The sequence below is a fragment of the Cupressus sempervirens genome, chromosome 8 (genome assembly GCF_028749045.1).
Source record: "Cupressus sempervirens isolate cs-2001-9-10 chromosome 8, ASM2874904v1, whole genome shotgun sequence".
NCBI classification, from domain to species: Eukaryota; Viridiplantae; Streptophyta; class Pinopsida; order Cupressales; family Cupressaceae; genus Cupressus; species Cupressus sempervirens.
The window spans coordinates 357,109,161-357,134,794 of NC_143125.1; positions in this window are offsets into that span (position 1 = coordinate 357,109,161).

The window sequence follows — 25,634 nt, forward strand, 5'->3', positions numbered from 1 at the left end:
CCAAACTGAAGGGTCATGCAAAGTTTTGGTGGCAAGAGTTCCAGTTGGATCAAAATAAAAGATCAAAGGAAAAAATCACTAGATGGGATCAGATGGTAGCTAAAATGAAGTGACAGTTCATTCCTATAGATTATGAGCTTGATCTATTGAAGAAAATGCAAGGGTTGAAGCAAGCAGGAAAATCTGTTCAAGAGTATACTGAAGAGTTCTACTAAGTTCTCATTAGAATCTGCCATGCAAAAGCTGATAATGAGAAAGTCACTCATTATTTTAATGGGTTATGACCAAGCATTCAAGATGAGATGTGTCTTGTTTGAGTGACTAGTATTGAGGAGGCATACCAATTTTCCCTAAGGGTTGAGGAGAAACTAATCAAGAAGTTTGATAAGAACAATAGTGGAAGAGGTCATGGTGGATGATTTTATGGATGTCAAAATGATGATCAAAAGAACAAGGATGAGGCTGGAAGTAGTAGTCAAAAGTAGAAGAGAAATAATTCCAATTGTTTCCATGAACAAAATAATAAAGATCAAAGAGGAAAAGGAAGAGGACAAAAATCTGGAAGAAAAGGCTTCTGTGGGAATTTTTTTCATTGTGGATAAGAAGGGTATAGAGCATTTAGATGTACCCAATGCCAAGGAAGGATAGATCGAAGAATAAAAGGCTAGGCTAGAGTTGCACATGTTGATGAAGATGCCAGATCATCACTGATGGGGACACGACCCAAGAACAGAATGGAACCAACAGAAAGGGAAAATTATATTAACTGAGAAAATAAGCTAGTACAAATAGTGCAGAGAAAATATACTTCAAAACATGCCCTAAGGGCTTACAATAGCACAAATTTGGAGATAATTTCTCCTTTTAGTACCTCCTCTCAAACTCCATTCCGAACTACATTTTACAATGCCAGAAATCCCCTTAAATAGAGCCCGGAGGGTTAAGGACTAGGAGTACATTCTAGAAAGTGCTAGTAGGCATCCACCGACCAAATAGCAGGTTCCAAAAGCTGCGTTAGAAGTCGGTGCAAATCTAGAAGAATCCAAAAATGGTAATCGAACTTTCGGGAGGCATAACTTTTGAACCATAGCTCCGATTGACGAACTGTTTATATTTTTGAAAATCTCTCAAAGCGCTCTATAGCCTTATGAACCAGCTTTGCTCGTCCCCCATTTTTTGGCCCTTTTTGAGGTCATTTAATGCCCCTAACCTGACTTTGAAGCATTCTTAGGGGGTCTCCAAAACTCGAAAAACTGCAATAACTTTCAAACCATGGGGCCTTTTGACCTGATTCTTTTTCTGGAATGCTCTAAATCACAATTATATTCATCTGGCCAATTCAAACCTTCTAGGTCACCAAAATGATGGCCAAATTACATGCTCCTATTTTTTTGGGATTTTCAAACACACTGATAATGGAACTGTGAGAGTTGGAACCTTTATTTGACCCAAATGGGTATCCAAAAATGTAAAGACATGAAACATAAACTAAGTCTAAGTACATTTTTTTTTGGGTGACACAGGATTGCCCTTATACCTCTGGATGCTCCTGCATCAGACACCCAGGGTAGATTGAAAAGTGACCCTATCACTTTATGGATGGTAGAGGAAATCCCAAATGGGAAACCTCAGCTGCTAAAATCCAAATTGAGTCCTCGATCGGTCGTCCTTTCCATTTGACCAAATACTCTTCATACTGCCTATTTTTGGTACTCCTACCCATACGATGATCTAGAATGTCTTCTATCTCCTCCTTCTTAGAAGTAGGAATTGGACATGGCTCTAACACCAGCTCATCATCTACACCATCATCATGATACTCTGTTAAATCTACAATGTTGAAAATGGGAGAAATGTGAATACCATCTGGAAGCTCCACTTCATATGCATTTCCTGAGTCATGTTTCTTCAAAATTTTGCAGGGGCCAAATTTCTTCATTTTCAGCTTGTTGTAAGTACCAGCTGGAAATCTTTCTTTTCGTAAGTGCACCATGACTAGATCCCCTACTTGGAATTCCTTATGTCTTCTCCTTTGATCAACCCTAGCTTTATACTCTTGATTCATCTTGGTAATGTGTGCTTGAACCTCCTCATGTAGGTGCTTGATATGTTCAGCAAATTCTTTCGCTTCAGCACTTGTCCTCTCCCCTTGCTCTATCTTCCTCAATTCTGGTGCAGTCCTTGGGCTATTCCCATATACAATTTGGTATGGTGATTTTCTAGTACTCCTATTTATAGAGTTATTGTAAGCAAACTCTGCTTGTGGTAGAATCAAATCCCATCCCTTGGGCTTATCCCCAACTAAACATCTCAGCAAGTTGCCCAAACTTCTATTTACCACTTCCGTTTGACCATCAGTCTGCAGGTGATGCGTGGAACTGAATTTTAGGTCTGTTCTCAACTTCTTCCACAATGTCCTCCAGAAATACCCCACAAATTTAGTATCTCTGTCAAAAACTATGCTCCTTGGAAGACCATGTAGTCTTACCACCTCTTTGAAAAAAAAGTCTGCAATATGGATAGCATCATGATTTTTGTGGCATGGAATGAAATGTGCCATTTTGGAGAACCTATCAACCACCACGAATACTGAGTCATTACCCCTTTGTGTCCTTGGCAATCCAAGAACAAAATCCATACTTATGTCCTCCCATGGCCTTGATGGAACAGGCAACAGCTGATATAGACCAGTATTGTGACTAAACCCCTTGGAAACTTGACAAACCTGACAACTTTGTACGAACTTCTTCACATCCTGTGAAATTTGAGGCCAAAAATAATGTTCTCTAAGAATGGCAATGGTCTTATCTCAACCAAAATGTCCTGCCATCCCTCCACTATGTTTCTCCTTAATCAAATTTTCCCTCATGGAACTCCTTGGAATGCACAATTGACTAGCTTTGAACAACATGCCATCCTGAATCAAATAATCTAACCACTTGGTTCTATCTACAGCAATAGGCTCTTTACAAGCTTTCCATGCTTCAGCAAAATCAGGATCCTCGAGGTACAAATTCTTGAGTTCATCAAACCCAACTACTTCAACCTGCATTACTGTAAGTAGTGACTGTCTCCTACTTAGTGCATCTGCAACCCTGTTAGATTTTCCACTTCTATGTTTCAACACAAATGTATAAATTTGCAAGAATTCTACCCACTTCATATGCCTCTGATTCAATTTACCTTGGCTATTTAGGTACTATAATGCCTGATGATCAGTATACAAAACAAATTCCTTTGGCAATAAATAGTGCCTCCATTTCTTTAAGGCCTGAACTATTGCATAGAACTCTTGATCATAAACAGAATACTTCTTCTTTGCATCATTCAATTTTTCACTAAAATATGCAACAGGTTTACCTTCTTGGCTTAATACAGCCCCAATAGCGCTACCACTAGCATCAAAATCCACCTGGAACACTTTTCTAAAATTTGGAAGTGCCAACCCAGGCTGTTCAGTCACCTTCTTCTTCAGCATTTCAAAACTTCTCGTAGCTACTGCAGTCCATTTGAACTCTTTTCTATCCCCTCTTATTGTATCAGTTAGGGGTATACATATGCCACTGAAATTCTTAATAAACTTCCTATAAAAACTAACCAGAGCATGAAATGATCTTACCTCAGTAGCAGACCTTGGAGGAGGCCATTCCAAGATGGCTTTTACCTTCTCTGGATCCATTTTGAGACCTTCAGGTGATATAACAAACCCCAAATAGACTAACTCCCTTTTTGCAAAGACACACTTCTTTAGATTAATTAATAGTTTCTCTTCCCTTAGCCTTTCAAGGACACTATGAATATGTAGTAAATGTTCTTCCAAAGTCTTGCTGAAAATTAAAATATCATCCAAATAGACAATAACAAATTTTCCAAAGAACTTCTTAAGTACCTGATTCATGAGCCGCATGAAGGTGCTTGGGGCATTCGTCAATCCAAAGGGCATGATTAACCACTCATAAAGACCCTCCTTGGTATTGAAGGCTGTTTTCCACTCATCTCCTTCTCGAATCTGTATCTAGTGATAACCACTCTTCAGATCTATCTTTGTGAAGTACTGAGCTCCACTCAAGCAGTCCATAATATCATCCATCCTTGGCAAAGGAAATCGATACTTGATGGTGATCCTATTTATAGCTCGAGAATTTGCACACATCCTCCACTCTCCATCCTTCTTTGGTGCGAGTACTGCAGGTACTGCACATGGACTCAGGCTCTCTCGAATCAAGCCCTTCCTCAATAGCTCCTAAACCTGTCTATTTAGCTCCTCTATTTTAGTAGGAGTCATCCTGTGAGTAGCCTTGTTAGGCAAACTAGCTCCTGGAATCAGATCTATCTGATGACTAATTTGCCTTACTGGTGGCAATCCATCTGGAACATTATCAAAGATAATATCTCCAAATTCCCCTAGTAAATCTAAAACTTCAAATGGTATTTCACTACTACCTTCTTTATCTTTCCTAGGAATCAAAGCATAGCACATATGCTAATGTTTCATGCCACCTAAAAACTTCCTTCCATCAACAAGACAAATCCTAGCACTGCTACATACCTTTTCACCTTCCTTTTTCATGGGCTTTAATTTGTGGCAAACTCCATCCTTTTTCAGAGAGTATGTGTTTGCATGTCCATCATGTATTGCATGTCTATCAAATTGCCATGGTCTACCCAACAATAGATGGCAAACATCCATCAAAATAACATCACAGAGAACTTCATCATGGTAACTCCCAATTTTGAATTTTACTAAACATTGTTCACTTACCAGGACCTTATGATCATCTTTTACCCAAGAAATACGATAGGGCTGGGGATGTTTCTCCCTCTTGAGCTTCAGCTTAGAGACCATCTCTTCTGATACCAGGTTATCAGTGCTACCACCATCAATGATCACGTCACAACATTTATCCTCACACTTGCATCTGGTATGAAAGAAACTCCTTCGTTGTCCTGGTTCATTCTCACCACTTAGTAGGACTCTTTCATTTACCAAGATCTCTCCTCTTTCTGCATCCTCTGAATGTGATGATTGTGCATCCTCATCCACATGAGCAACCCTAGCTTGGCCCTCAGCTCTCCTATTTGTCCTTCCTTGTCATTGAGGGCATTCAAAGGCACAATGACCTTCTTCATTGCAATGGAAATAGGTTCCACAGAAGCCTCCTCTTCCTTTTCCATGTCCTCTACCTCTTCCTCTTTGATTTCCAAAGTCTTGATCATGGGAGCGGTTGAAACCCTCATTCCTCTGGTTTCTGCTAGTACCCACATCTTCATTTTTCTTTTGGGTTTCATTGTGGCCTCTAGATGATCTACCACTTCCCCTTCCTCCTTGACCGTGTCCTTTTTGTCTTCCTTCAAACCTTTTATTCAACTTCTCTTCAACTCGTAGGGCAAACTGGTATGCCTCTTCAATGCTGGTCATTCTTACCAGACTTAATTCCTCTTGGATGCTTGGTCGCAACCCACTGATATAATGAGCAACCTTCTCCTTATTTGCTTTTGCATGTCCCACTCTAATCAAGAGTTGTTAAAACTCCTCTATATATTCTTGGACTGATCTTCCTGCTTGCTTTAACCCATGCATCTTCTTAAACAGATCAAGCTCATAGTCCACAGGAATGAACTGCTTCTTCAATTTGTCCACCATGCGATCCCATCTTGTGATCTTCTCCTTTCCTCTTCTGTTTCTTTCCAGTTGAACCTCTTGCCACCAGATTTTGGCATGGCCTTTCAGTTTGGCCTTTGCAAACTTAACCCTATTTGGGTCCCTTATATCCTCATACTCAAAGTATTCTTCCAGTTCATTGATCCAATCGATCAACTCATCTGGTTTTCAGATTTCCTAAAAATACACCAACTTCAATTGTAGGTCTTTTCCAAAACTTAGTAATGGCCCTAAAAAGCCTTTCCTCTATAGGATTCAAAAATTCCCCATCAACTTCCTCTTCTGGTCCCATTACTTCTTCTTCATTGTCATCCTCACTATTGTCACCTATGACAACATTTGCTCCTCTACGGAGCTCCTCTTGCAATGCCTGCACCTGCCTTTGGAGGGCTCTAACCTCCTCAAGATTAATAGCTCTAGCCCTTCCACCATGCTCTCTTCATGGAGGCATCTTCTAACTCAAACCCACAACCACACAATCCTAGTGCAAACTGCCTCACAGTCGGTGCTCTGTCTACACACTCAGGAAAACCTGCTCTGATACCACTTGATGGGGACACGACCCAAGAACAGAATGGAACAAACAGAAAGGGAAATTATATTAACTGAGAAAATAAGCTAGTACAAATAGTGCAGAGAAAATAAACTTCAAAACATGCCCTAAGGGCTTACAATAGCATAAATCTGGAGATAATTTCTCCTTTTAGTACCTCCTCTCAAACTCCACTTCGAACTACTTTTTACAATGCCATAAATCCCCTTAAATAGAGCAAGGAGGGTTAAGGACTAGGAGTACATTCTAGAAAGTGCTAGTAGGCATCCACTGACCAAATAGAAGGTTCCAGAAGTTGCGTTAGAAGTCGGTGCAAATCTAGAAGAATCCAAAAACGGTAATCGAACTTCCGGGAGGCATAACTTTTGAACCATAGCTTCGATTGATGAACCATTTACATTTTCAGAAAGCTCTCAATGCGCTCTATAGCCCTATGGAAAAGCTTCACTCGTCCCCCATTTTTTGGCCCTTTTTGAGGTCATTTAATGCCCCTAACCTGACTTCGAAGCATTCTTAGGGGGTCTCCAAAACCCAAAAAACTGCAATAACTTTCAAACCGTGGGGCCTTTTGACCTGATTCTTTTTCTAGAATGCTCTAAATCACAATTATATTCATCTGGCCAATTCACACCTTCTAGGTCACCAAAATGATGGCCAAATTACATGCTCCTATTTTTTCAGGATTTTCAAACACACTGATAGTGGAATTGTGAGAGTTGGAACCTTTATTTGACCCAAATGGGTATCCAAAAATGTAAAGACATGAAATAGAAACTAAGTCTAAGTACTTTTTTTTTGGGTGACACAGGATTGCCCTTATACCTCTAGATGCTCCTGCATCAATCACATTTTGAAGATGTTGAAAGAGGAGAGGTCCTAGTTAACAAAAGAGTCCTGTTGAGTGGTGAGAATGGACCCAATAAAGAAGAATATTACTTCACACAAGTTGCAGATGTGAAGATAAGTGTTGTGATGTGATCATTGATGGTGGAAGTACTAACAATCTAGTATCAGAAAGGATTTTCATGAAGTTGAAGCTAAAGAGATAGAAATACCCATGTCCATACCATATTTCTTGGGTGCAAGATGACCACAAGGTCATGGTCAATGAGTAATGCTTAATGAAGTTAAAGATTGGAAGCTACCAGGATGAGGTACTATGTGATATCATACCTATGGACATATGTCATATGTTGCTGGATAGTTTGTGGTAGTTTGACATACATGTTATACATGACAGGTGAGAAAATACCTACACTTTGACCAAGGATGGAGTGAAAAGTAAGTTGAAGCCATTGAAGGAGAAAGAAGAAAAGGTATGTAGTGCTGCCAGAATATGTTTTTTTGATGGAAAAGAGTTTCTCAAAGGTATGAAGTGTGAGCATATGTGTTTTGCTATAATTCCAAAATATAGAAAAGAATAAGTAAAGGAGCTACCTACAGAAGTTGCATATATGTTGAGAGTGTAATCACCTAAAAATGGTCATCTAGACTATTAGCCCCCTTCTCAGCATTTTGGCTAAATTAATTTAATCATTTACCTAGACCAAATTGCTAATAATCAATTTATTTGATTATAACTTATAGTTTGACTATGCTATCCTAAGTTCATTATTTGATTAAAAGAACATGTCCCCTTTTAATTAAATAAAAGACCCCATTCTTCTAACCCACTTAATGTGCACACATAAAGTTCTTTTTCTATTTTGCAATTAAAAGAAAAGGCTTTGTGACTTTTCTCTTATATGACAAGTCAACTTATATTCTATTGGTTTACTTGTGTGCACATGGATCAACTCCTCTTTTCAAATTCCACTGTTGATCATCAACCATCTTCATCTTGATCTCTACCATCCATACGACTTTAAAAGGGAGAGAGCTTTCCCCCTCAATCCATCCATATTTTGAGTATTGTTATGCTACATGTTTTCTAAGAGATTTCTTTGGAGCTTTGTGGAGAACTTCTATTTCTTGTCTACATTCTCTCATACCATAGCATTTTAGCTTAGATTCATGTTGTATATTAGTTTAGCTTCTATTTTGCAATAATCTATCTCACATAGCTTAATATTTGGATTGTAACACTCTTATACATGTTTTAGCATAGATGCATTTTGTATTCTCATCTTAGCTTAGTTTCCATACTTGCATTGTATCCTTGAGGAACTCCTTGGGACATTTTCATTCTTACATCTTGTCTTTGGAACCTCCCATTGCATGGTTTACTAGCAAGAAGAGTATTCCTAAGGCTCATCTGAGAGTCCTTAAACTTGAAATACACTCTCTTGCACTCCATGGATAGGGAGCTCTAAGCCGGCATCCGAGCATTCCAAACTCATGGAATTGTTTGGATAGAAGGGTTTAGAGTGGGACATTTTTGGGACCTATTCAACATTTTGACTTAAAAATGTATCATCCTTGACTATTTCACAAGATCACACTCAAGGTTTATCCTGGCGCTTATGCCTTGATATAGGTGTAATCTTGCTAAATTAAACTTAGGGAATCTAATCATGTAGTTATCTTGACTTACATGTCTCTAATGCTTAGATTGGATTTCCACATACCTATCTGATATCGATCATATTCATATCCTCATAGTTATACTAGTGATAGTTGTATGATCTCATGATGTCCCTAATAAATGCTCAATCATGAAATTAAGAGTCTAAATGTTATGCACTTCTTGCTGGTAAACCACTTTGCATATTAGCTTGCATTTTAGGTTAATTTTCTAGCTTAATCCTATATTCTTGCATATGGGGAGAGCTCTCTCTTTATCTTTTTGTGGACATATCAGCTAACTCCTTTCATATATTTCTTTACTTTCTTCTTGTTCATGTCTTTTCACCTTCTTAATCTTTCACTTCACCTCTTTTCTATCTTATCATCACATTATATAAAGTTTTGACCTCTTAAATAATTTCAACCTTCTAGATTCATTTTCGAGATCAAAATCCAAAATCGAGTTCATCTTGATGGTCAAAATTGTCTTTTAAAATTCTACTTTCTTCTGAGCAGTTAGCTGACCTTTTGAGGTCTAATCTCTGAATCATCACTGGGGCATCTTCATTTCTTCATGTCTTCATCATTTCCATACTTCATATCTACTTCAATTCACTATTTCATTTCTAAAATCACCTTTCTACTCGTTTTAACCTAATTTTTATGCTATATCCCTCAAGGTCAACTCTGGTCAAACTGTGGCATTTTATCAATTTCTTATAGTCATTCTTGGGTTCTAATCATCTACCTATCATCTTGGACATTGCTATATTCTAATTTTCTCATGTCTAGCTCATTTCTGCATTCCTCTTACTTCATTTCGATTTCAATCCCAAGGGGGCAGAAATAGTCTATCAATACTTGCTACAGCTATCTACTTATTTGGAGCATTTGTTTGATCTTTTCACTTGCTTTTGATCTATCTAATTTGCTAGGTGTTAGTATTCTTCTTGAATTCTGACATCATCTCTATCCTAGTGTTTAGTACTACTGCTATCTCTTTCTGCATTTCATTTTTCGAAATTAGATATCTATTTCTATTACTGCCTACTTGGCTTTTGTTTTCTTTGACGTAATGTGTTCCCAGATCGATCACACATTAGTCAAAGAGGGCCAAATGTAATCACCTAAAAATGGTCATCTAGACTATTAGCTCCCTTCTCAGTATTTTGGCTAAATTAATTTAATCATTTACCTAGACCAAATTGCTAATAATCAATTTATTTGGTTATAACCTATAGTTTGACTATGCTATCCTAATTTCATTATTTGATTAAAAGAACATGTCCCCTTTTAATTAAATAAAAGATCCCATTCTTCTAACCCAATTAAAGTGCACACATAAAGTCTTTTTTCTATTTTGCAATTAAAAGAAAAGGCTTTATGACTTTTGTCTTATATGACAAGTCAACTTATATTCTATTGGTTTACTTGTGTGTGCACATGGATCAACTCCTCTTTTCAAATTCCACCATTGATCATCCACCATCTTCATCTTGATCTCTACCATCTGTACGACTTTAAAAGGAAGAGAACTTTCCTCGTCAATCCATCCATCTTTTGAGTATTGCTATGCTGCAGGTTTTCTAATAGGTTTCTTTGGAGCTTTGTGGAGAACTTCTATTTCTTGTCTACATTCTCTCATACCATAGTATTTTAGCTTAGATTCATGTTGCATATTAGTTTAGCTTCTATTTTGCAATAATCTATCTCACATAGCTTAATATTTGGATTGTAACACTCTCATACATGTTTTAGCATAGTTGCATTTTGTATTCTCATCTTAGCTTAGTTTCCATACTTGCATTGCATCCTTGAGGAGCTCCTTGGGACATTTGCATTCTTGCATCTTGTCTTTGGAACCTCCCATTGCATGGTTTACTAGCAAGAAGAGTATTCCTAAGGCTCATCTAAGAGCCCTTGAACTTGAAATACACTCTCTTGCACTCCATGGATAGGGAGCTCTAAGCTGACATCCGAGCATTCCAAACTCATGGAATCGTTTGGATAGAAGGGTTTAGAGTGGGACACTTTTGAGTGTACAGAGAGAGTTTTATAATATTGTATTAGATAATGTACCTGATGGATTGCCCCTAATGAGGAAGACCAGTCACCAGATGGATTTGGTTCTAGGAGCCAATTTTTTGAACAAGGAAGTGCACAAAATGACACTAGTAGAAAGTGAAGAGTTGAACAAACAAGTTCATAAGTTATTACAAAAGGGGTTGATTAGAGAGAGTTTGAGTCCATGTGTTGTACCATCTATATTAGCACCAAAGAAGAATGGAGAATAGAGGATGTGCATAGATTCCTATGCTATCAACAAGATCATAATCAATTAAAAATTTCCATTGCCAAGGATGGATGATATTATGGGCTGTTTGAGTGGAGCTCAGATTTCACAAAGATAGATCTAAAGAGTGGGTACAATTAGATTCATAGTAGAGAAGGTGATGAGTGGAAGATTATTTTTAAGACCAAAGAAGGACTGTACAAGCGGTTAGTCATGTCTTTTGGGCTAATCACTGCACCAAGCACTTTCATGAGGCTCATGAATGAGGTACTGAAGAAGTTTCTAGGTAAGTTTTTCATTGTTTCCTAGATGATATTTTGATCTAAATAGTAAGACATTGGAGGAGCATTTGATTCATTTTTGCAAGGTGTTTGATAAGTTGAGGGAGGAAAAGTTGCTAATAAACTTGAAGAAGTGCAATATTATAAAGGAGTTGGTGTACCTGGGATTTTTAGTCTTAGTAGAAGGTCTAGAAATGGACCTAGGGAAAGTGAAGAATATCCTTAAATGGCCTACTCCAAGGAGTGCGATAGAGGTAAGATATTTTTGTGGACTAGCTAGTTTTTACAGAAAGTTCATAAGAGGTTTTAGTAATATTTTTGGACCCTTGGCTGAAACAATGAGAAGGGATAGGAAATAATTTAATTGGATCGTAGGAGAAGATAAGAGTTTTAATCTATTGAAACAAAAGGTTATTGAGTAGCCTATTTTAGCACTTCCTAACCTTAATAAAGTGTTTCAAGTTTACTGTGATGCTAGGGGTTGACTTGCCTCACAATAGGTATATAATAATCATGCTCTAGGCCATGCTTAGGAATAATGTATTCAATCTAAGGATTATTTTTCTCACTATGAGGTGCATTTAATCTTGTCAACCCAGGGACATATACTTGAAATGGTCAGCACAGTATGTGCACTAGGTCTCTTAATGAGTCACTATGCTTATGCTGTAGGAAAGTAAAATGCAATGAAAAGAAATTACACTATTGTTGTAGGAAACTAACACACTTAACTCTATGAATAATAGAAATACAATGAAATACTAACATAAATTCCAACTCAGTTCATCCACTATAATTGTTCTCACAGATGCTATAGGAACATTCACGTAGTATGATGCTATAGGAAGGAACTTACAACTTCTACTTTCAATAATAAAAATGCTTGGAAACAAATCTATACTATCCTAATCTAATCCACCTCCCAAGTGGGCCCCCTTGGTCAACTTCAACTAAACTACTAACATAGTATAGAAACCAAAAACTATTTCATTACATTTCAAAAATTCATTACATAGAAACAACACATAAAACTATAAAAACACAACTCACTATAAAAATTAACAGTTTGTTCTCATAAAATTTCTTCTTCTAACTAAACTGATACACTTGGTCCAATCCCTATATATAGAAGATCGATGCTTATTCCAAAATAGACAAGTAAACAATCTAGCTATAAGTCTGCAAGAGAGAAAGAAGAAAAATAACAACTCAAGGTGGGAAGAAGAGATAACAGCTCAAGGCGAGAATAATAAAGTCTGAACAACTGCTTGCCATAATAATAAATGCAAAGAATGCAGTAAGTCTTCATAGCTCCTCCATACTTGCTGCCATGTCCTTTGGTACTATTATGACTTTTCTCCATCGCGACTACACTTAAACATTATTTTCTCCTTGAATGCTATTGGTTGTCTTCAACATTCATCTTTGAATTCTTCCAATCATCTTCAGCTTCATTGCTAACATTTTAGTTATAATGTAAAGATAATTGCAAATAAGCAATTTCAAATTAAATTCAAATATAAGAACACAAATTTTGATAATTATATGAGATACTACATCATATATATGATATTGACAAAAGATGACATACTATCTACTCATAGGTTAATCATTGGTTTAGGTAAACATAGGTTCACAAATATCTTGATGAAAATGAAACAGAGTATTAACAAAGTATTTAAAAGCTATCATGAAATAGAGGCAATAATTAGCCTCATCATCTGCCCCCTAGTAAACTGATGCTTCTCCTCAAGCATGGCATTTCCTAGTTAGTGACCTGAATTCCCCCACTTCTACTCTTGAAGGTATAATAGAATCCTCATGTTCTTTCCCAAACCTCCCTTCTATTGTCCTCCTGTAGCTTGTCAAGACTGTCAACATTAATTTCATATCAAGACCACATGAGCATTGGAGGTTACGTAGTGAGTGGGCACCATAATTTTGGTCTAGCCTATTTTCCTAACTCTAGATACTTTGGAGCTCAATGAAGGGCAACTTCTAGGTTGATGGGACTATGTGGCTTTGACCTTTTAAGTGACTCAAGTAATCTGGCCCATCTACTTCTAGCACTAGCCATAGCTCTCTGAAAAGAAAAGTAGGGAAAGTTCTCATAATCAACATAGGCCTTGGTTCTATCAGCGAAGATTCTATCCCTTACTCCCTTATTCTTATCCCCATAAGTTAATCTGAATCAGTCCCTAAGAACTTCTTTTGGTTTACTACTCTCAGCTCTTAATGATAGGGGCTTTTTCCTTTCCTCATCTCTATAATTATTCAACTACCCATCATAGTTTGTTTAATTAGACATCTAGGACATAAAAGCTCTTAAATGTATATCCCCTATATAGAGTAAAGGGTTCCATTGGGTTTCTGAAGGGATAACACAATTATGCACATATAATTCACAGAGCAAATTCTACTGCCAGGATGGTAGAGTCTGATATAAACCACAAAATTCCTCAGTAGATTTAAATTCTACATTTACATTCTTAAGGGTTAGCATGAGTTGGAATAAGAGAAATTGTTCTTTTAAATAGAGAGCATAAATTCGTGCTGGTGGTCTACAGGCAAGTGCTTGATCAGCCAATTTGAGGGCATGATCCATTCTTTGTTTTTGATTTTCCAATCGATCTTTCAAATCTATAATTTTTGCACTCAAAGACACACTATCTTTCTTCATCCTTTTCCTCTCCTCTTCCCATAAGGCCTTAGCAAACATATGTTTTCCGAACAACTAGAAAAGGAGATTCTACAGGGTAATAGAATTGCTATCTTCTTCACGATTTCTTTTCCTCTTTCTCCATTCCCTCCATAATTATTCTACAATATTAGTAAACCATGTTGATTTATAGGGATCTAGGGTAGTGTTTGATCAACTTTCTTAGGAACTGTTTCATCTATACTTCTTGAAGTACTTGGTTGGCCTATTGGGGTATCATTTGTATTTTCATTGACTTCAACCCTATATTCCTCATTAGGGTTTCCAGGAATGTTTTCAATTTTAGGGTGAGGAGGAGAGTGATTAGGAACAATTTTTACAGGGGATTCTTTACTAGATAGCTTGGATGAGGGGGATTCTTTGGAAATTTGTCTTCTCATTCTAGGACTTCTCCTTACAGGGGTTTCTTCTAGTATCATAGCCTTCTGCCTACCTCTTCCTTTTGGTGTCTTTGCTATAGGAGTAACTATTGCAAGACCCTTCTTAGTTCTCTTTTGCCTCATGACTATAGGGTTTGGCTCTTCTTTTACTAGAACAAAGATTTCTTCTTACAATTTTCATTTTCTCTTTGCTCGGCTAGAGGTAGGTTTCTGGGTTTCTTGAATAGGGGAAGGCACAGTCTCTTGCACATTTCTTTGCACATTTTCTTGCACATTTTCAGCTTCATCCTCTTTACTTAGTAGGTTCATTAGTGGGAACTACATTCTCCTAACTGGGCTGTTCATGAAGGGAAGCCTGGGGTTGTAAGGTTTTGGCTTGGACAAATTCTACCCATGACAGGGGAGAAACATCCTTAAGTGACCTTTCTATAAGTAATTTAATTAGGGCATGATGGGTGATGGAATTATCTTTTCCTTTTTGAGTTTCTTCTACACGAATACATAACATATTGTACAAGAAATTGGGAACATTAACTGGATGATTATGCCTTCTACAACTGAGCAATTTAAAATGATGTGTATGTAAATATGAAAATCTTCCTTCACATGTAAGGTACCTGATAATGTGCAAGGCCAGCTCATTGTATGGTGGCAAAAGAGATGTTCTCTTGCAAACTTGCTTGGTAATATCCATCTGAGGGTTGATCTGTATGACAAACTGAGCCTTGGTTGATCTTGCATCATGAGTGTTGGGATAATGTTCTCCTATCGTCGATAACCTTGTTACTTCTACTATACGTTCTTCTATAGCAACCACTATTAAGCTGTATACAAAAGCTTCCCCTTCATCAAACATCCTTGTGAATTCTATGGCAACGTCTTCATCAAATGCAGTCAAACTTAAAAAGTACCCTAACTAGCCACATGCATTAAATCTCCTCACAACCTCTACATTTGAGAGAAAAATGGTATGCTCAACTGGTTCTTGCCTCTGCAATTGTCCACCCATTCTGCTTTAACACTTTCACTATCTGCACTGCTTGCACAATTTCCCCCTTACAAATTTTGGCTTCTTTTGTTGTTTTACATACCATTTTCACATTTCATTTGATACGTAATTAATGTCATAATGATTCATTACGAGTAATAATATGGCTTTAATGAGAGTAAATCATGGAAGCGTGTTAAAATTGCCCAAAAATAGGGTTGAAATCACTTAAAATTTAAACACAAGTCACATCACAGCTTGACAATAAGATCATTCAAAAATAAGGGGTATGGCACCTAGACACTTGTGTATTTAAGGAAATATGAAAATTTGAAAAAATATTTATGAATAAATGCAGTCATTGGGTTTTAGTAACCTTCCCTGCCCCCTATGAAATATGGACAAGTGTCCACACTTGTTAGACTTAGTACGGGGTATGGAATTGGCATAATGTTGCCATAATATAAAGATTGTAGTATTAAATATAATTAACAAAATCTGCAGACTATAAATGAATTATAATTTGAAAACCTTATACCTAGTAATTCATCATCGCACATACCAAAAGGTGGTGAAAGGTACATTAGTAGTGACAATATTCGTTAGCAAACTCACGGGGTTTATTGAAATTATTAGAAAATGATGACATGGAAAATGGGTGGGTGGAAGGTAAAGAAATGAGATGAGGTGGATGGGTGGAAGGTAAATAAATGAGATGAAAGGAGAAAGTGAATGGATAAATTTGGAACTTTATGTGGACATAAACTTTTTATTATGAGCATGCATAAAGAAATTAGTGTTGAAGAGTGGCAAGCTGAAGGTTGACACCTTCGACTGCAGGAAGAGTTACTTGGTCTGTATTTGAATTTGGCTACTGGAACTGCTGCAAGAAGTCCTCTTTGGTTTGGCCATTTGTATAACTTGAGTCTATGACCATTGAATAATAATTTAAAAGGCACTAGATCAATGGTAGTTAATTGAATAGCTCTATTATCAAAGACATGACTAATTTCATATGGACCCAACCATCTTGTCTGCAACTTGCGTGACATATCTTTAAATATGGAATCATAGAGTAGTTCCTAGTCACCAACTTCAAATTGTTTACTAATAATATGGGAGTCATGCCATTATTTTCTTTTTTTTTCTGTATAATTTTAGTACATTCCAAAGTAGCTTTGCACATTTCATCCAAAGAGTTAAGATGCAGAAGACGTTCTCTTTGTGCTACAAAAAGTTCAATGTCTAACTCTAGTGCAATTCTCAAATTTTAATGTTCAAATTCAATGGGGAGAATTGCTACTTTCCCATAGAGGAGCTCAAATGGTGTGAATCTTGTAGTAGTCTTCCATGTTGTTTTGTAGGCCCAAATAGATTCTTGTAATCTGCTGGTCCAATCCCTACGGTGTAGATGAACTAATTTTGTTAGGATGTTCTCCAACTCATGATTTGTGACCTCTGCTTGTCCATTAGCTTGAGGGTGATACGAACTTGATTTTTGGTGCTTGATGTTATATTGTTTTATTAGTTATGAGATCAAATTAGAGGTAAACTACACAACTTGGTCAATGACTAGCTCTTTGGGTACACCATAGTGAGTAAATATTTCTTCATAGAGAAATTGTACAACTTTTTCATCACGAGCATGCTTGATAGCCTTAACTTCAACTCATTTTTTTTAGGTAATTAGTGTACACAAGAATATATGATTTCCCATTAGATGGAGGATCAATTGGACCAATGAAGTTCATGCCCCATTTGTCAAATAGTGTTAATTCCATCTGTGGGTTAAGAGGAATTTCATCTATTCTTGTTGGTCAGCCCATCCTTTGACACTTATCACACTTTTGTGTATAGTTGACTGCATCTTTGTGAAGTGTAGGCCAATAATAACTAGTTGTCAAGATTTTCAAGGCTACTCTTTTTACTGCGAAGTGTTCTCTAAATGGTTCATTATGACATGCATGTAGACTATCACATGTCTCATCCTTTCTCACACATCTTCTCATAACTTGATCATGTCCAGTGTAAAACAAGAGATTATCTATCCAAGAGAAATGGAAACTTTTCTCTACCAGGAGCTTGTTTTCCTTGTAAGAAAAATGTTTTTGTATTTTATTAGCTGCAAGGTAATTAGCAATGTTTGCATACCATGGAGTTTGAACAACAATATGAAATAAATGCTCATCTGGAAATGCATCATCTACCAAAGTAGTGTCAGTATCATCAGGATGGATTCTTAATAAATAATTAGCTACAACATTGGCTCTTCTAGGCTTATCAACAATAGTTATACCAAATTCTTGCAACAATAGTAACCATCTTACTAACCTGCCTGTTATGGTAGGTTTGTTCATGCGATATTTAATTGTTGCATGATCAGTATGGACAAATATGGGGTAGCCAATTATGTAATACCAAATTTTTTTTAGAGCATACATTACTGCTAGCAATTCTTTTTTTGTCACTTTGTAGTTTAATTTTGGTCCATGAAGGCTCTTGCTAATATAATATATTGCATTTTCAAGATTTTGAGATTGTTGTGCTAGAACTGCACCTATGACATAGTCAGAAGCATCTATATATATATGAAAAGGTAAATTCCAATCAAGGCCTTATAAAACTAGGGTTGTTGAGAAGTTTCTTATGCTGCAGGAAGACTTCATCACATTCGGATGTCCAACTAAATTTAGCTTCTTTTGTGAGTAATTTATACAAGGGACTAGCTATTTTGTTGAAATATCTTAGAAAATGTCTGTAATATCGAACATGACCTAGAAAAGATCTTACATCTTTTGATTTTGTAGGTATGGGCAATGTTTGAATTACCTCTATCTTAGCTGGATCCACTTGTATTCTTGTAGCTGATATTAAATGGCCAAGTACCACACCTTCCTACATGATTATGAAACATTTTTCACTATTAAGTGCCAAATTATGTTCTTGACACCTTACCAAAACCTTTTCAAGATTCATCAGTGCTTCCTTAAAAGTGACTCCAAATGTTGTGAAATCATCCATATATATTTCCATATAATCATGTGATATATCAGCAAAGATGCTAATAATAGCTCGTTGGAATGTTGCAGGAGCATTACATAGACCAAATGGTAAAATATAATATGCAAAAGTAATCCATGGGCATGTAAATGTGGTTTTTTCTTGATGTTCAAGAGCAATACTAATTTGATTGTAACCACTATACCCATCTAGAAAGGAGAAATACTTCTTTCTAGCTAGAGTGTCTAGAACTTGGTCTATAAATGGTAAAGGAAAGTGATCCTTTTTGGTGGCCTTGTTCAATTCTCTTTAATCTACACAAATTCTCTATTTTCCTCCCTTTTTGGGCACCATGACTAGAGGTGACACCCATCTACTATTAGATATAGGATAAATGAAACCAACATCAAACAATTTTTGTAATTCAATTTTAACTATGTCACTAAGGCTTAGATTTATCCTTCTCTGGGGTTGACGAAGTGGTAGAAACCCTTCATTGATGTATATCCTATGGGTGCACAATGTAGGACTCAACCCTTTCATATCACTATAATCCCATGCAAAGGAATTTTCATGCCTTTGAAGCAAATCTGTTAACTATTCCATCTGTGTGGGTGTTAATTTGGGATTAACATGGAGATTATGACCTTTAGACAATTCAACAGTAGTTGTAGACTCTATCATAGCAGCTTTAGAGATTGGGCTTGCTTCTAATTCACATGGTAAGAGTGGATGAAGAATGTTAGGTTCCTTGAGTAGACTACAACTCTCATTACATTCCTCATATGTGATTAATTCCAATATAGAACTTTCAAATACATCTTTTTCTACCACACAACTATTAGTAAGGATACTCTAAAGTACTGAATCTTCCTCTTGCAACTTTAGAAAAGATTGTCTATGTAATATCATGAGCTATACTATAGAATTTAATTCTTCTTCTTCATCCCCTAAATTTGGCCAAATAGATGTGCTCAAATCTGGTAATGGTTGTGCTGGAGGATATAAATCAAATTTTTTTTTTTGCTTGGCCATTAGATATGATCATATTCTCTAATCTACAACTTATATTTGCATTAGCTATGGGTAACCATGGTTGAACTAGAATGACAGGGTAACTAGATAGATTAACTTTGGGGGATAGAATCATGAAGTCTGCAAGATACTTTAGAGAATCTAAGGTTACAGCTATATTTTTTGTCATCCCATTAGGGGTGACAGTAGAACTATCTATAAGTTACAGAATTGTTGGAGTAGCCCTTAATCCTTCTATTTTTAACTTCTTCATAGTGTCCTTGGTCATGACATTTATAGTAGCACCAAGATCTATTAAAGAATTCTTAACAAACTGATCATTTATACTGATATTCACTACTGGATTACTTGGATCAGAATATTTTGGTGTGATCAATTTTCCTAACATAATGTCATCCAATTGTCCCACTACATGAATTGTGGTGGGGTCCTTTTTCTTCCTTCTAGGCTTCTTTAGGCAAGCATCTCTAATGGATTTTCCATAGATTGGAACATCTTTAATGGCTTAGAATAGGGGTATTTGGACATGTATGTTCTTCAACTGATCAACAATATCAAAAGGTTGTTCCTCTACTTGTACAGGTTTGCTTTGTATAAAATTTTCTAGAAAAAGAGGTTCCACCACTGGTTGAGCTTGGGTTGAAATGGTGACATTGGTTGGGTCAACCGCTTTAGCAACTGAGGGTTTTGATGCTATAGGAGTATCTAGTATTTTAGTTATAAGAGGTAGTTTAGGTACTGGTAAAGTTGTACTAGATCTTATATGTATATTTGCAACACTCAAAGCATAAGCAGGATATTGTTGAGCATAAGCACTATACATGGGTTGCTGTGGCTATTGGCTATTTGGATTTGGTTGAGGTTGTGTAGGTAACTATGTCTACTTTTGAGGTCTAAGATTTGTAGGTGGTGGCATTAGAGAAGGTTGTTGAACTGGAGGTGGTAATTGTGGAGTACTGATATTTTGGTTAGGCTACTATTGAGATCCCCTCCATCGGTTCATAGACTACCAATTCCCTTGGTGTGGTTGCCATTGGTTCTACTAGTTTTGCCAATAGTTCTATTGGTTTTGCCATTGGTTATTCTATTGGTTAGGCTAGGGTGGTTGGAAATTCTAAGGCCATTGGGGTTGTTGCAAATTGTTTTGTCCAACATTATTCCAGTTAGGTTGATATTGTGGAGGACCTTGGGAATTTTGGTTTTGCCATTGATTATCATATGAATTTGAATTTTGCAAAGGGTCCTGAGGCATACCTTGATGTTGGGCCCATGGCTAGTGTTGAGCAACAAAAAATACTTTCTCATCATCACCATCTATCTTGAGGTACTCAGTTGGAAGATGTTGGTTCTCCATGTTTGCAACTAGTTTACATTGGCAATCCTTCTTTTTCTTCTGGCAATGAGGGTAGTATTTAGCTAGTTGTAACTCAACTTTTACATACTTCTTTGTAGTCATTATGTCAAGATGTGTAGCAACATAATTGATGATGTCCTATTTGAAACTTGACAATAGGTTTGATATCTCAAGCTTTGAAATCCCTTGGCTGATTCCTTTAGTGATTGTGGAACGAGGTCCTCGACCTTTCTTCATTGTTGACCTTGAATAGTTTTGACAAATATTCTTGAGGTCATTCTAGAAATCTTGATATACATCACCACTAGCCATCAAGTCTAGTGCTTCTAAACAATTATTATTCACACCTCTTAGAAAGATAAGCTTTTGTGAATCCTCAAACAACACATGCTGAGGGTTCTTTTGCAGTGTATATAAGAAACATGAAACATAGTCTTCCAATGTTTCTTCCTCCTTCTGTGATATCCTGAAGACATTATCTCCTCTTAAAATAGATGCTTTGAAATACTCTTCATATTTATCCAAAAAAAGAGTTTGCATTTCATCCCAAGTCCCTGCTACATTGGCTCCTAAGCCCATGAACCATCGTAGAGCTGATTCTTTCAATGTTGTTGGAAACAATTTGAGCTTATGGGCATTAGTGTTGTAGTCAAAACTATGATAAAGTAAGTCAAATTTAAACAAGAAAGTATCAAGGTCTTCAGTTGCAAGGCCATAGAACTTTGGAAGGGAAACTATAGGTATATTCTTGAGATTATCAATATTTATGAGGCTTGGAAGAGGAAATGGAAAAGTAGGTTGTGCCATTACTGGAAGTATTAAATTATGAGGTTGCTGCTAAAAAGGAACATTGGGTATTGGATTATTAAAAATTGGTGCATTTAAGAGAGTATTATCAAGGAAACTAGCCAAAATTTTAGTAAAAGGTTGAAGACCATTTGTATCTATAGGTTCTAGTATTGAAGATGATTCTATAGGAAAAATAGGGCTTGCATCTTCAAAAGGCAACTCAACTTCTTCTTCTTCAACTTCTTTGTTCAAATTAACAAACTCCCATGGAAGAAATCTATCATATTCATCTCATCATCTTCCTCTTCAATGCATGCAATTAAAATCTTCACATTGGTGAAGGAAGCTTTAAAACTATAAATTTCTAAAAAAAAACTTTATCTAAAAACTATGACTCAAAAATGCTCCTATCTTGACACCATCCCTAGCAATGGTGCCAAAAATGACCCGCCTCACAATAGGTATATATTAATCATGCTCTAGGAAATGCTTAGGAATAATGTATTCAATCTAAGGATTATTTTTCTCACTATGAGGTGCATTTAATCTTGTCAACCTAGGGACGTATACTTGAAATGGTCGACAAAGTATGTGCACTAGGTATCTTAATGAGTCACTATGCTTATGCTGTAGGAAAGTAAAATGCAAGGAAAAGAACTTACACTATGGCTACAGGAAACTAACACACTTAACTCTATGAATAGTAGAAATTCAATGAAAGAATAACATAAATTCCAACCTAGTTTATCCATTATAACTATTCTCATAGATGCTGCAGGAACATTCACGTAGTATGATGCTACAAGAAGGAACTTACAACTTCTATTTGCAATACTAAAAATGCTTGGAATTTTTTTTATACTATCCTAATCTAATCTACCTCCCAAGTGGGACCCCTTGGCCAGCTTCAACTAAACTATTAACACAGGATAGAAACCAAAAACTATTTCATTACATTTCAAAAATTCATTACATAGAAATAACACATAGAACTATAAAAACACAACTCACTGTAAAAGTTAACAGTCTGTTCTCATAAAATTTCTTCTTCTAACTAAACTAACACACTTGGTCTAATCCCTATATATAGAAGATCGATGCTTATTCCAAAACAAAAAAGTAAATAACCTCGCTATAAATCCATAGGAGAGAAAGAAGGAAAATAACAAGTCAAGGTGGGAAGAAGAGATAATGGCTCAAGGTAGGAATAATAAAGTCTAAACAACCACTTACCATAATAATAAATGCAAAGAATGCAGTAAATCTTCATAGCTCCTTCATACTCAATTCCATGTCCTTTGGTACCATTATGACTTTTCTCCACATTGGCTACACCTCAATGTTCTTTTCTTCTTGAATGCTATTGGTTGTCTTCAACGTTCATCTTTGAATTCTTCCAATCATCTTCAACTTCATTGCTAATAGGTTAGTTATAATGTAGAGATAATTGAAAATAAGCATTTTCAAATTAAATTCAAATATAAGAACACACATTTTGATAATTATATGAGATACTACATCATATATATGATATTGGCAAAAGATGACATAATATCTACCCATGGGTTAATCATTGGTTTAGGTAAACATAGGTTCACAAATTTCTTGATGAAAATGAAATAGAGTATTAACTAAGTGTTTAAAAACTATCATGAAATAGAGGCAATAATTAACCTCATAAGTGGTATTGCTATAGGAGTTATTTTGAGCCAAGAAGGTAGACCTATTTCTTATTTTAGTGAGAAATTGAATGATGCAAAAAGAAAATATTATGTGTATGATCAAAAATTTTACGCTATAGTTCAAGCATTAAAGAAGTGGAGACACTATATTTTTCCTAAGGAGTTTTTTTGTATATTAATCATCAAGATTTGGGATATTTAAATAGTCAAGAAAAATTGAACCAAAGGCATTTAAAGTGGGTTGAGTTTTTTTAGAGTTATACATTTGGTTTGAAACATAGGAGTGGGAAGTCTAATAGAGTTGCAAATGCCCTTAGTAGAAGATAACTTTTTCTAATAGAAATGTAGATAGAGGTGTTTGGGTTTAAAGTACTCAATACTTTGTATCTAGATGATCCTAATTTTGGTAAAACATAAAAGGCTTGTACAAAACCTGTTACACTTTGTAGGACAAAGTGGTTGGATTTCATGATCCAAGATAGTATGTTATTTAAAGGGAGCTAGTTGTGCATCCCATAAGTTTAATGAGATAGAATCTCATCAAGGAGAAGCATAGTGGAGGATTAGTTGGACATTCTGGTAGAGATAAAACCATAGCTTTGGTTACTGAGAATTATTACTGACCATAGTTTCAGTAAGATGTGAAGAAGTTTGTACAGAGTTGTAGAGTATGTTAGATGGCAAAAGGAGTAAAGCATAATATAGGGTTGTATTAGCCATTACTTGTACCAGAGAAACCATGAGAGGATATCAACATGGATTTTGTTCTTGGATTACTGAGGACACTGTGAGGGCATAATTTTTTTTTTGTGGTGGTTGATAGGTTTTCAAAGATGACACATTTTATTCCTTGCAAGAAGATTAGTGATGTTGTTCATGTAGCAGAATTGTTTTTCAAAGAAGTGGTGAGACTACATGGTCTACCAAAGAGTATAGTTTTAGATCAAGATACCAAATTTGGTGGGTATTTCTAGAATACATTGTGAAAGAAATTAAAGACATAGTTGAAGTTCAATTCATCACATCATCCATAGACTAATGGATAGACAGAAATTGTAAATCATAGTTTGGGATATCTATTGAGATGTTTGATTGGACATGACCCAAAAGGATGGGATATAATTTTACCATAGGAAAAATTTGCATATAATGATTCTATCAATAGGAGTACTGGTAAATAACTATTCCAGATTGTATATGGGAGTAGTCCTAGAAATGCTTTAGAATTATGGTAGTTGGAAAAAGGAGAGATAAGTAGTGTTGAAGTAGAATAATTTGTTGAGCATTTGAAGAACATCCAAGAGGAGGTGAAGAAGCACATTATAAAGATAAATAAAAAATATAAGACTAAGGAAGATGTGAAAAGGAGGTATAAGGAATTATAGACTAGAGATGAAGTCATGGTTCATTTGAGAAAGAAGCATTTACTAGTGGGTACATATAATAAGTTGAAGATGAAGAAGTTTGGACCATGCAAGATAGTGAAAATGCATGATTTTGGAAATTCTAATGAAGCAGAGTTTCCTATTGAATTGAATATTTCACCAGTAACTAATATTTTAGATCTGATAGAGTATTATGAAGGAGGTGATGGAGATGAAGTTGTAGAAGTGTAGTGGAGTATTCAAGTAGCTAGTTCAACCACAAAGGAGATTAAGGAAATACTAGATAGTCGTATTGGTCAAAGTACAAGGAATAAAACTTTTGAGAAATACCTAGTCAAATAGAAAGGGAGGGCAACAAAGAATCCATAATGGATAGAAAAGGAGGAGGTTAACCATCTTGGTTTTCCTCTAAACACCTAAGATGTGATGGGGTCACTTCTCAAATTATCCTGGGTGTCTAATACAAGAGCATCCTGGGTGTAAGAGCAATCTTCCATTACCCAAACATATTTTCTTTTTACTATTTGTTATTTTAATAAGGACTAATAGATAGGGTGGTTATTATTTATTAGAGCTTGCTATTTTTAGGAAGTTTGTCATACGAGTTTGAAATATTCTCCTTTTCTATATGAAGGTTCATTTTAGAGTTATAAGCCTATCATAAAAATCTCATTGCTCCAGCTTAAGTATCAAAGAAGTTATTGCAGATTTTTGGTGAATTTTTTTCAGAAAAATCTTCAAGCTCACTATTGGAGGCTTTAGAGTTCCTGGATGAGGTTTGAAAACTTGTCAAAAGTGCACTTGCATGGTTTTGAGTTTGTACATCAAAACCTGGTGTTTCTGAAAAGTGGTTATAATAGCCAATCAGAGCAACGGCTCGAGAGTTATGGCCTTCCAAAGTTAGGCTACCCATAATATCTAAAATAATTGTCAAAGATGTATTTGGCCGACTATATATTTTTTGTTAGGGTCTTTTGGCCCTAGGTATTAAGTTTCATTTTGATAGAA